The sequence below is a fragment of the Neophocaena asiaeorientalis genome, unplaced genomic scaffold, assembly GCF_003031525.2.
Source record: "Neophocaena asiaeorientalis asiaeorientalis breed wild unplaced genomic scaffold, Neophocaena_asiaeorientalis_V1.1 scaffold581, whole genome shotgun sequence".
In the NCBI taxonomy this organism is placed as follows: domain Eukaryota; kingdom Metazoa; phylum Chordata; class Mammalia; order Artiodactyla; family Phocoenidae; genus Neophocaena; species Neophocaena asiaeorientalis.
In genome coordinates, this window is record NW_020172732.1 from 527 (window position 1) to 13,808 (window position 13,282).

A 13,282-nucleotide genomic window follows, 5' to 3' on the forward strand; every position below is an offset into this window, starting at 1 on the left:
TATTCTTTTTTCTTTTGCCCTACCCATGTATGTGGGAAGTTTCTTGCCTTTTGGGAGGTCTGAGGTCTTCTGCCAGCATTCAGTAGGTGTTCTGTAGGAGTTGTTCCACGTGTAGATGTATTTCTGGTGTATCTGTGGGGAGGAAGGTGATCTCCACGTCTTACTCTTCCGCCATCTTCCCCCGCATTAGTTTTTGAAAGATAGTTTTGCTGGATTTAGAATTCCAGATTGATAGTTTCGTCCTTCAATACTTTAAGGTTGTTTTTCCACTGTCTTATTGCTTACATCTTTTCTAATGATAAATCTGTTGTAATTCTTATCTTTGCTGCTCTATGTGTAATTTGTCATTTTCTCTTTTGCATTTAAGGTTTTTTATTTACTGCTAGTTTAAGCAATCTGTTTATGATGAACCCTGGTATGGCTTACTTCAAATTTCTAATACTTGAATTTCATTAAACTTCTTAGGTCCATGTCTTTATAGTTTTCTTCAAATTCAGAAAACTTATAGCCATTGTTTTTTCAACATTCTTTTCTTTCCCCCTATTTGTCTTCTCTCCTTCTGAGACTCCAATTTCTCATGTATTAGGCTCCACTACAGCACAATACCCTTCTGGGGACTCTAATCAATGCCACATGTGTTTCTCTCTGATTGGTGGAAATATGAACTATTCCCAAATCTGTGTGAGATCTAAAAATTTACCCACCTTTTTCTTTTGGTGTTTCTTTCTCTGGACTTGTGTAGTTTCCTCAAATGCATGCATTAGCCAAGTCTTCACATGAAGACATGAGGGCAACTCTTTGGAAATCTCCAGAAAGTACCCCTAGGGGATCTCCCCTTGCTGCTACTTTGTACTGGACATTCTAGCCTTCTTGGGCTTCCTGAACTTCATACTCTGTCCCTTTAGCTCAAGGAGAATGCTGGGCTCAGTTTGGAATCCCTCTTCTTGTTCAGTAAACTGAGCTTACTTCATTTCCTTCTCTCAGGAATCACTATTCTATGCTGCCTGATGTCCGAAGTCTGAAAAATATTGCTTCATATATTTTGTTCTATTTTTTATTTTTTTAGGGTGAAATGGTACATCTGATTTACTATTTACCAGTAAACTGGAAGTGGAAGTTTACTGCTTTTGTTTTTCTATGACCAAGAAGATCCTCTGTTCTTAATATAAGCAAACATTCCTTAACTCTGTCTTTAGGTGATAAAATTGATTGCTTCATACATAAAATTTCTAGCCTAAATACACATCTATGTGTTTGGTATTCTAATAAAGGACCATGTGAATAAAAAATCGACTTACTTTATTTCATCCTGGTAACCCAAATCTTGATGGTTAAGCAATGTTTCCAGGAGGCTCAAAGTCAAATACAATCCATGTTTCCCACATATAGCCCTGACCTGCAAATAAGAAAAGATTTAAAATTTCAATATAATGAAATTAAGATTTGAATTTCCCTCCTATAATTAGAACTTATATAATTTGGACAAAAAATTAATAACCAGGAGTGCATTATACCATTAAGATACCATTTAGGACAAGAATGTCCAACTGAATGTGCATCACCAACACATTTTTAGTTGCTTGACACAAAGATATAGTTCATGACTCAGAAGCCACTGAACTTTGAAATGCTGAAATTACATTTTTGTCAGCCATGGAATGGGTGGTCCAGACCTAGAAATTATACACACTTATTATATAAGTAAATTACAAAGTAATTTTTTACAACTACTTTGATTTACCAAAGCAGCTTGTTGTATTAGTAAGGTTACTATCACTATCTGTATTTTATATATAAGGAAATCAAGGCTTAGAGAGATTAAGTGACCTTCTCAATGTCACATAGTTAATAAATGATGAAACTTAGTCTAGAAATCAGGTGCTCAATTAATGTTTGTGGGATGGATGAATGAAGGGTCATTGCAGTTTCCCAAGTACTTAATATTTTCTGAGTCCAGCTGACAAACCAGTTCATCTCTGAAGTTGGTTGGTGGGTGATACTTAGATTCAAACACGTCAAACTTTTAGAGTTGTGATAGTATGTGTTCTGTGTTTAGCATAATGTTTAAACATAGAGACTTAAGAATAAAACATGACTAATTTTGAATACGGGATATGCTGCCTGTGATTTGTGTGATCTCAGGAAGTTACTGAACCTTTTTATTCCCAATTACTCCATCTACTAAGTAAGACCAGTATTTTCTACTCCTCAAGAGAAAATAAGCAGTTAGAATAATGCTTGGATTTTAGTAGACATTTGATTAATATTTGTTGAAATGAAGAAAAGGAAGAGAGGGAAAAGGAAGAAGAAGGGACATAGAAGAAAGAGAGAAGAGAAGAGAGGGGAGGAAAGGAGAGAAAGGGGAGCAAGAGAACAAGAAAGAGAGAGAGAGGAAGAGAAAGAAAAAAGAAGGAAGGGAGGAGTAAAGGAAGGAAGAAAGGGGCAAAGAAAAGAAAAGAAATGTCTAATTCAGTGTTTGGAAAAATTGTAGCTACTATTATTATTTTTAGAGGAATTTCCATACACTGACTGTATTAAGCATGTCTTTTTATTCTGATGCCTTGACATCATGGGGCCTTGCTGATCCTGGAGAGACTGCCTCTCTCCCAGGGCTAGCCAATTCCTAGAGATAGTGAAGGACTGGCTTGCAAGTGTGTCTTTCATCTGCAAACCAACTACTTCTTTGGGCCACTATTTCCATGTTCTAATTACTCAAGGGCCAAGTGCTAGGCAACTAGGAATGGCCCTTATGTCCCTGAGCCCACTGAAATTATTCAAACTAGCCAATCCTAAGCCTTCTTACTCGTCTCACCCATCCCACAATAAAGGCTCTTGCCCACGTTTTCCCTCATCCTCTCTGCCTCCTAACCTCCTGGTGCTTCCCCATGTGGCCTGTGCAGTGTTCCATTCCCCTCCTCTTGGGAACTGAGTAACAAACTGTCTTTTCAATGGCAATCATCTCCTGATCTGTTGGTCTGACCGTACTTGAATAATATAACCTAGATTTTAATACAGTGACAAAAAGTTAATTTTCATTTGTCTTTATGCAAGGAAACAGCCAATCTGGGTTAGAAACTTGCACATGTTACTTACTAGCTGTAGAAGAGTATGTCAGGGAAGGAAAAAGATCTATTTAAAACATGAAAAATATGAATAATAGTTTGCCAGAAGAAAAAGGGGTTGAGTATAATTCCAGGCAGAAGAAAAGCATGTATAAATGATGGGTGAGAAAGAGCATGGTGCTTTTTATAAACTGCATATATTTTGGCATAATTCACCCTATTATAGTTTTATACCCCTTTTCACTGGACAGTAAATATCTGTTCATGAGAGCTTCTCTAAAAGACAGTGGTTTGCTGAGGGCTGGAATTGCGTCTCCTTCATTTTCCTATCACCATTCCTAGCACAGTGTTGAAAACTAGTTATTGAATAAATGAATACATGGATGAATTAGGAATGAATGAATGAGTTGAAGGTCCTGAAGAGTGGAATGTGTATGGGCATAGGTTGGAAAAAAATAAATTGAGAGAGGTAGAAATTAGTCACCTTATGCCATTTTACTCAATAAATAAAAATAGACTTATCCTCATAATTAGAGCATATTAGTGTATTTTTAAGCATCAATATTAAGACGTTATTCTAAAAACAGTTTATTTACTTCTGGCAACATTGAGTTTTGCTCCAGGCTAAATGAACAGCAGATTAGAAATAGTACAGGGTTCCTAGAAGCAGATTGATTGATAGCTGCTAGGAACTGACAGTGACAGTTGTGGAAGAGCAATAGAAACATCTACCAGAAAATCCTGGCAATTTAGTGTTATCTAGGATTATTTTAAAAATCCATATTCATTAGGATGTCCCTTGTTCAATAAGAAAATGTTTGGCTATGTATAGTTTCTTCGTTCAATAACGACATTTTAAAAATCAAATGTAAATAAAATATTTATGTTATTTAGGAAATGACATGTAAAATAAATATTCATTTCCTCAAAATGCTCCTTAAGACAGTGAGGCACAGATGCTCTCTCAACTTCCTCCCTTCCCATTTATGGTTCCATTTGCATTTTACCCCATCACTCTACTTAAATTGTGTTTACCAAGGCATTAGTAACCTCCACAGTTTCAAATTTAATGAATACTTTTCAGTCCTGATTACAGATGATCTCTTCGCAGCATGTGACATGGCTGATCATGCCTTACTTCCATAAATCTATTCTCTAGACTTTCTTGACCACTGCCATATTTCTCTTGATGATTTTTAGTCTACTTTCTTGGCTTGTCTTCATCTACCTACTCCTTAACAATGAGCGTCCTCCTCAACCTTCCCTTCTCACTTTCCATTATGTCCTTGAGGAATCCTAATTACTCCCAAGGGTTCAACTCCATACTGAAGACCCTTAAATCATTTAGCTTTAAGCTCTCAACCTACATCAACATGTTCAAAACTGAACACATCATCCTTTCCTTTACCTCCCCAACTACTGATTTTCTATTTCCTATCTCAGAGAACGGTACCACCACCTACCAAGTTGCCAAAGCCAGAACCTTGGTAGTCATTTTTGATTCTTCTGAATTCAGGACCTATGTCTAATTAAGTCACCAAGACCTACTTTTCTATCTCCTTAATATCGCCATCCCTTCTGCTACTACCCTGGTCTAAACCCTCATAATTTCTTGCTTGAATTATTGGAACAGTCTTTTAAAGGTTCTCTCTGCCTCTAATTCTCCACATTCTATTACAGTGCTCTTTTCAAATATCAGATTTGATCATATCACTCATTTGTTTAATATCCTTCAATGATTCCACTAGGGCTTTAGGATAAAGTTCACACTTCTTAGAAAGACCCTTCAAAAACAAGTTCCTCCTTTCCATTCTAACATCAACTTGAGCAGCATCTCCCACCGTCCCCAGCCACCATATATTTACTGTGTTCTGCCTATATGAAATGGCTTACAGTTCCCTGAATTAGCCATGTTCTCTCTTACTTCAGTGACATTTCACATTGCACCTTTTACCTAGAATACCTTTCCTGTCCCTTCCTCTGCTCTCCCCCAGTTCTTTGCCAAATTCACACGTCCTCTAAGATTCAGTATTTGCATCATCTCCTCTGGAGTTTTTGGGTGAGGCTAGGTTGGTGTTCCTTCTCTGTGTTCAAATTTACTGCCATCACTGCATTTTACATATAGAATTGTATCATGTTTAAAACATTACCTTTTCCCCTAGCTCCTGGAGAACTCTGGAACTGAAATCATAATAGTTTGTTGTCCTTAGTGTCTTATCACACAGAACACATTGAGTGATTAATATGTTGAATGTAAGAATAAACATGCCATATTGTTCAGAAATCTGGCTATTGCTTTGGAAGAAGGGAATGATTTGAAGCTAGTAGAAACCGTTTATCATTTAAGGGCAGAGTGTACTGATATAGAAACAACTAAGTACAAAAAAGGAGCCTGGCAAACTGCAGAAGAATGTCTTATAGTTCTGGTCACTTGGTAAACTAGTATCATTGCTGTAGTCTTGCCATGGGAGTGAACCTCACATTCACAAGCCCCAGTTCTCTAAGTAAAGGGATTCCCTCTTGATGATAATGAGGGAGTTGCATGAAAATGAAGCAAGAGTAATTAGAGGTAGAGCAACCTGTGTTCTAGCAGCTCCTCCTGGCAGGAAGGTCTGCAAGTAGTTTGGGAGGTCTTTGTGATGTAGAGCAGAAAGAGGATGAAAGAATATGGATTATGTATAAAAGTGTTAAACTGAACCTGCATGCTTGGAAACTTCTTAGGTTCTACACACTATTCACTCTACACCTGATTTAAATAATGGTCAGGGAAGTTAATAAATAAATGTATGTGGATCCATGTTGCCTCAGGAATTCTTCCTGAGCCATCATTGCATCAAAAATATGATAGAGGAACAGAATGAGTGAGTCCACAGAATGAGGATGACAGATATTAGATACATTTTTATACTCTTCTTTGAGAATGGCAACAATGCCATTGATTCAAGTGACAAGACCCATAGATCACCCTTCAAAACTGCATTTATTTATCTGAGAAGAGGCAGATGATCTCTGAACCATCTGAAATATTGGCTGTGAGGATGTGCTCTTTTTCCCCTCAGCACGGGGTGCATAGATTTTGTGAGAAACTTAAGGAGGTCTGTGAAACCCTTCCAACTCAGATGGCCTTTCCCAGTCTCCTCTGAAGTCCTGTGTCCAGGAACAAGTATGTTGGGGTGCAATCCCTGCTGCTTGCCGTGTCCAGTGTCTGTTGGGCCTCAATTTGTCTCACGTTCTGGGGAAACAGAATTCTATTTCCCATGCCTCCCAGAACTGTAATATACTTTGAATGAGTTCCAGATGTCTTAAGAGATGCCAGATGGCTCATGAGAGGCAGACCAGCTTCAAGGAAAATGTGCCCTATTTCCTTGGATATGAACCACAAATTTAAACTTTCAGGGCCAGCTCAGGGTGGAGGACATTCAGGGCCCGTTCTGATAGCCAGCGTTCAATGTGGCTATCACTTGACCCTGGGAAAGGTCCTCCTTCCTTAGGCTATTTTGCAGTGATAATTTCACCAAACACAGATTTTTTTTTTTAAATATAAGGAAGGGAAACCTATTTACTGAGTGCCTCATATATCAGACAGTATACTAAGTACCTTTACATACTTATCTTGCTTAATCCTCACAATAGACACAGGAGGTAAGATATTTGGAACCCAGTTTTTCCAGATGGAAAATGTGAGGCTCATAGAGTTTCAGTAAATTCATTTTGATTTTCAAGTCATTTATGTACCATTCCACCAGGGCATCTGAGAACATTCAAGCTTCACTGATGCTGTTATGTATTTTCCAATCTAACAAGAAATGGCTCCTTCTTAGTCAATTTCCACTGATCTTCTCAATAACATAATGAAGGCCATTTATGATGTATGGAATCTCCCGTAGTGTTGTCTACTTCTTTAGTGAAACAGGCTTGCATGTTTAATATTCATGTATACAATATACATGCACACACACTATCATGTACTTTGCCTTTGCATGGTGAGTTGACTGTATAAATGAAAGCACAGAGAAAGCTACTTCTGTCCTAGAATAAGATTCCACTTTCAGCATGTTGTGTCCTTGCTTCCTTAGTAAACATCACTTGTTCTTCTGAATTCTCTGACTCTCTCCATTCTTAACCCCTGTTTACCTGGATGAAAGGCATTTTCCAATCTTTCCTATAGGATATTTTTGTTTTGGGGGTCTGTAAATTCTAATTCCTTCTACTCCTCTGGAATTCTAACTCCTGTATCCTGGACTCCTTCCAAATATATCCTTCCAGATATATTCTGCCTATTGGAGTTCTAATTGTGTCTCAATTTCCAGTATTCTTCTGTATTTTGAATCCTGGCTCTGCCTATTGTTGGCTGTGGTCCTTGAGAGATTCAGCTGGCTTCTCTGAGACTCCATTGTTATTGTTTTTCATTTATTAAATGGGTATTATAACATCTACCTAGATCTTGTACTTATTTGTAAGTGTTAAATGAGTTAATGTAAGTAGAGCATTTAGTGCAGTGTTTGGCACTGTAGGAAGAACTCAGTAAAGCTTGGTGGTGAAAGTTGCTGAGAATGGAATTGCAGTAACAGTGGTCATTATCCAAGGTAACCTCATGACTGGAGTTTGTCTGGCTAAAGACAACACATGAATTAATATGGTTCTGGATCCTCTTTCATGAAACATATCTGCACTGTTAATTAATTCTCCCAAACAGCAGGCTAATCTCTGTTAGTAATAAATCACATCAGTCCCTACAATTTGGTGTCCCTAAGGAACAGAGTACCACCTGCTGACCTCACTGGAAGCTGGTAGAGGGTGTGAGAAATGAACACTTGGCCTTAGAAAAACATTTGTTTTCCATTGTGAAAGATTATTTGGTATTGTCATATTGTCTATTGTTAGCGTAAAACATAGCCCAGTGTAAGTAATTCCTGGACCAATTCTGCACCTTTCACAATTCCTTTTCTCTCTTGTTTTTCTCCTCTTGGGCACAGAAAACAAACAATTGTGAAATGTAATCCACAGGCAGAACACAGATCATAACTGTGCCTTGTATCTTTTTAATTTGAATTTTTATTTTAGTGTCTTCTAATCACTTTTAAATTTCTATTAAACGAGATATTGCTTGATTTCCAAAGGGATGGCCAATTTATCATATAAGGGATTAGATGTAAAAACAGGAAGAGGAAATCTTTTACTGTAAACATTCTGTATTCTTTAGCACATCACTTTCCTCCTGGTTGATTGAAATTTGGGAAATGATTATTAGACTTACACAATAAATATTGAACTTACATTATATAAATGCTCCTAGAACCTACATAGTATATATGCACTCCTACTTTCAAAGCTAGCCAGTTATGTATCTCAGTATGTATTATTCTTAGTGAATAACATAACTGTGCCTTCTTACTATAAACCTAGTGCCCCGAGGTAGCCTTCTAGAGATGACTGAATCTGAAATCTAATTTTGGTTACCTTGGGTGGGGGCAGTAGCCAGAGAACGAGCGATCTTCTTTTCAAAAACTCAGGTTGAGATTCTCCATGTTGAGTTTGCCCTTGGTTGCCCTTAGTGCCATCTTCAAGATCTCCAACAGGTCGTGGTTCACTTCTGACTGGGAGTTGGAGTCTTGAGGGGCAGTACTGCTTGGAGAGGCAGGAGAAAGGCTGTGAAAAGATGATCCACTCAAAGCTGTATGGCCGGGGCTTCCCTGGTGGCGCAGTGGTTGAGAGTCCGCCTGCCGATGCAGGAGACACGGGTTCGTGCCCCGGTCCGGGAGGATACCACATGCCGCGGAGCGGCTGGGCCCGTGGGCCATGGTCGCTGAGTCTGCGCGTCCGGAGCCTGCGCATCCAGAGCCTGTGCTCCGCAAGGGGAGAGGCCACAGCAGTGAGAGGCCCGCGTACCGCAAAAAAAAAAAAAAAAAAGCTGTATTGCCGATTCACTTCGCTCTACAGCAGCAACCAACACACCATTGTAAAGCAACTATACCCCAATAAAGATGTTAACAACAACAACAAAAAAGCTGCTGTGTGTTTTCACACCACGCCTCTCACCCCAATACATACTGTGGAATGAGAGGACCCACCTAGTAAGGCCTTCTAAATCTGGGTAACCTCATCATGGGACTACATGTGGAGATTGCAAAGGTTAACTAAAGTCTGTTCCACTCTAGTGAGTCCCACAGTCTGTTCTCCCAGAGGTACCAACCAATTGAACTACAACATAGACCAAAACTTGTAATCCACTAACTCTTTTTTTCCAGGTTAGAAAAAGAAGTGACCATAGTAGTTTACTTTTCCTGCTTTATCTTACTTTTCTTAAGCCCAGATAATTATTGATAGCAAATCTAATTTCCAAACTGTCCATTGCCACAAGCAAAGCAAGGCAAAGCAAAGCAGATCCTACCAGATCCCTGTAACCAGGGAATCTATATAGAAGGAAATCTTGAACCAGGTGAACTTCCTGCATAATCCTCGACTCTGCTCTTTGTATCTGGAAAACCCAGAAAATGTTTGGGTACAATTATTTACTTACCGCCTGGCATGCAAATGTAAGTAGTTATTAAAAGAGTGTATCTAACTGACTATTGTTACTTTAAATAATTGGCAAAAAACAACAGGGTGATGAAATGTTATAGTCATTTGTTTTGTGAAACTAGTTTGAGATGTTTACTCATTTAACATTCAAATGTATGTGTCCTCCCAGATCCAAGCTGCAGTATCTTCTCCACAGTGAAGCTTTTCCTTATTTCCACTCCCTCAACTTAAGTGCCACTTCCCTAGAGGGACATTCCATGACGTCCCCAACCTCCACTCATGTAAATCAGTTTCCTTTCAGTGGTGTGCCGGTAAACCTTTAATGACTAGCTCTCCAAGATAAAGCCCTAACCTGTAGCATTACTAATTTTCATGGTGCCAATACTCCCACCATGGCTGATTTCAAGCTGCCAATATGATGTCCCTGAATGACGAATTGGGAATTGAGGCTCACCGGCGGCCCTTCTGTTGCTCCAGAACCCCCTGCTTGAGAGACTCTTTCATAGTTCTTTGTTCTTTTCCTTAATAAGTCTCCCTCAAGTTGCAATTGCTTCCTTATTCTTTTAGCTGTTGTTTCCTGTCTGACCTCCTCCCTAGTAGACTGCTCCATAAGACATGGGCTGAGTCTGTTTTGCTCCTATATCATGTGGATCTTGTAGAGATTGGCCTTACAAATCTGATGTATCTGTCCCAGATTTGAATCAGAAGTTTTCCTTCCTCTTTCCTTTTCTTGCAACACCAGTTCCTGTGGGTAGGAATTCGTAAGGTTTTGGCCTTCGGCTCAGCACACGGAGTACTGAATGAGCAGGTGTTATATGGAACCCATTTACTGCAGCTGGTGGATTTCGTAGAAAAACCTGCTGCAGGAGTTTACTTCATCTGGTCCAACTTAGGTGACGAGAGCCGTTGCCGCTCCTGCTGCCACTGGTGATGCTGGAGGCTTTTTAAACATCACAGAGTGCCCCATATAAGGCTCTACCTGATGGAACCGGGGAGGACCTTTTTCTAAGCTGTACATTAATTAACAAAGAGCCTGGATTAATTACAGGTCATCAGTCCTGCACTTCCATAAACACACTGTCTGGTTTATATACAGCAGCACCTTCTCTGATGAATTCAAAATGATGTCTTTATGCACCTTTTCTATACAGTAGATATCCGAATGTCCTTGCGAGTGAAGTGATGCAAGCTCTCTGGATAACTGGAGTGCCAATGGCATTCCACAGATATTTATTGAGCATCTCCCATGTGCCAGGAACTATGCTAGAAGTATGCTGGACACCGAGTTGGCCAGGAAAGATACCATTCCTAACCTCAAATGTCAAAGAAGTAATTACAAGCACAATGACTGTTATAAAGAGAAAGGGCTATGGGGTCATATAGCAAAGAGATATAACCTAGTCTAGGGCTCAAGAAAAGTTTCCTGTCTAGGATTCGTAAGACTCATATCTGCCAATAAGTGGCAATATGTTCTGGTGCATCGTCTACTACCCTTCAGGGCGCAAATCTCACTATCTGTTCTATGTGAAGTGTGGTTGCTGATTATTAAATATTGCCAGGGCTTTACAGCTCTCAGCAGGGCAATGGCGCCAAGTGATAGTTGACTGGTGTACCCACATGGCAGCATCACTTTCTTTGGACTGTGAGCCCCTGAGGGAGAGACTGGGCCTTGCCAATCTCTGAATTCACTGTGCTCAGCAAAGTGTGCCTGGCATTCAGTGAATGTGTGTTGACTGAAGTATTGCAGTCAAAAAGGGCACATCATAGAAAGGAATCAAGTCTATTACTTGGCCCAGGGATATTTTTATAGGACACGGTGCCTTTTTCCTAGAGTGAAGTGATACACTTCAATGCCATGGCTCTTAACCACTATGTCACATTATTTGTAACGGGAAAGAGTGTCTTCTGGTAGGATAGTTTAAAATAGTAAAAAAACACTTATATATCACTTGCTATCTATCAGGTACTATTTTTAAGAACTTTGCATTGACTAACTCAGTTCCTCTTACAAATCTATGAAGTGAAGGGAAATCTATCATTGTTACCATTTTACAGTTGGGGAATGGAAGCACAGAGAGGGTAAGTGACCAGCCAAACGTTGCAGAGCCACTAATGGGCAGAAACAGGAATTGAGCCCAGGCTTCTGTCAATGGAAGTTATGCTCCTAACCACTGCACTTTGTCATTTTTCGTGGAGAACACAGAGACTATCATGCTTTACTGTGCCTCATTTCTAACGCTGTTCCTCACATCCTATTTTTTACGTTGAGTCATTTCTTTCCTTTGAGATTATGTGAAGGACTAGTGCCTGTAAGCCAGGAGTTCACTGACTGAACATATTTCTGGAATCATACTGTATGAACTGGAGCTCTGCCCCGGTATACACTCATTTCTTATTTCATAATGAGGTTTTTCACTTTCACATGGCAACTTCATAAAAAAGGCACATGCTTGATGTTAAGAAGCTGGTAATTGTTGCAAATAACTTTCTATGCTCGCCTGTGTACAAGAGAGAAATAAAAAACTATAAGCAGAAGTCAACTGTTGGTGAAGAGCAAAGTGATTCTGCATTAGGTGAAGTTTTCGAGTGTATGACCTCCACAATCCCTGCAAGCTCTTGCAGTCTACAAACACTATGCCCACAAAAAGGGAGAAAAGTACCTTTGATGCCTACCACCCTGAGCTTCTTTCACCTTGCTGTCCTCAACTCTTTTGTTTTGCTGTGTATCATCTGAAGCTGCAACTTTTAAACACCAGAGTAGCTTTTCATAATTCACCTGAAAAGTAAATATCAAACAGAACATCCTCATTGAATTTACATGTAGGGGAAAGAAGATGCCTGCTGAGATAACATGTATTTGGAAAAGTTTTAGCATTAAAACTGTTAAAAACAGGTTTTAAAATATAATAATTATTAGTGCTTTTTATCAACTATTCCTTTTATTTTCCTTTCTGGACATACAGTAAAATAATACTTCCTGGTTGTCTTGTGGTTGAGTAGGGTGATGACCAGTTCTGGCCAGTGAGTTGTGAGCAGAAGTGACATGTGTTACTTCTGGGCTGAGGATTAAACTGCTGACATGACACCCTCCAGGTCTCTCTTTTTCCCCTCTGCCATCACATCCAAAAGTTCTACAGAGTGGTTGCTTCATCAACATGGGTTTGGAGCTAAGATGATGATGGTACTGCGAAGAGCCTGGGGTGGACTCATTATGAAAAATAAACTTTTATTGTTTTAAGCCACTGAAACTTTGGGGCAATTTGTTACAATAGCATAACCTAGCGTCTAGCTTCTCTCCCTCACACACATCTCTTACATGGATATATTCAACAGATATAGTCAGATTACTTAGGGGCAAGGCCTTATTTACCTAGGTGAAAAACTCAAGACTTTTTTTTTTTTTTTTTTTTTTACATAGGAAAGGACTAAAAGAATGTCATCATTTCCATTGCTGGGCTGGATGACACGCTAGGGACTCTGGTCTGGTGGGCAGACAACTCCAGGGCAGTAGAGGACGTAGCAGTGGGGACAGGAAGCCAGATAAGGTCCTGATAGAAACTAGATCTCAGGCTGGAGAATTGGCTTGAACTGAAGATTCAGAGAGTTTGTACTAATAGGTTGATATTGTATTGCGAAATACGTCTCATACAACTGATTCTATTTTCACAGATAAGGGATGGGCAGGAGATAGAACTAAC

At 39.4% G+C, this 13,282-nt stretch overlaps 1 pseudogene; it reads right to left on the reverse strand.

Annotated features, from left to right (window-relative positions):
• Window positions 1-1,294: 1,294 nt before the first annotated feature.
• The window catches only part of LOC112396622 (uncharacterized protein C1orf87-like), a 49,875-nt pseudogene continuing 37,887 nt past the window's right edge, over window positions 1,295-13,282 (reverse strand).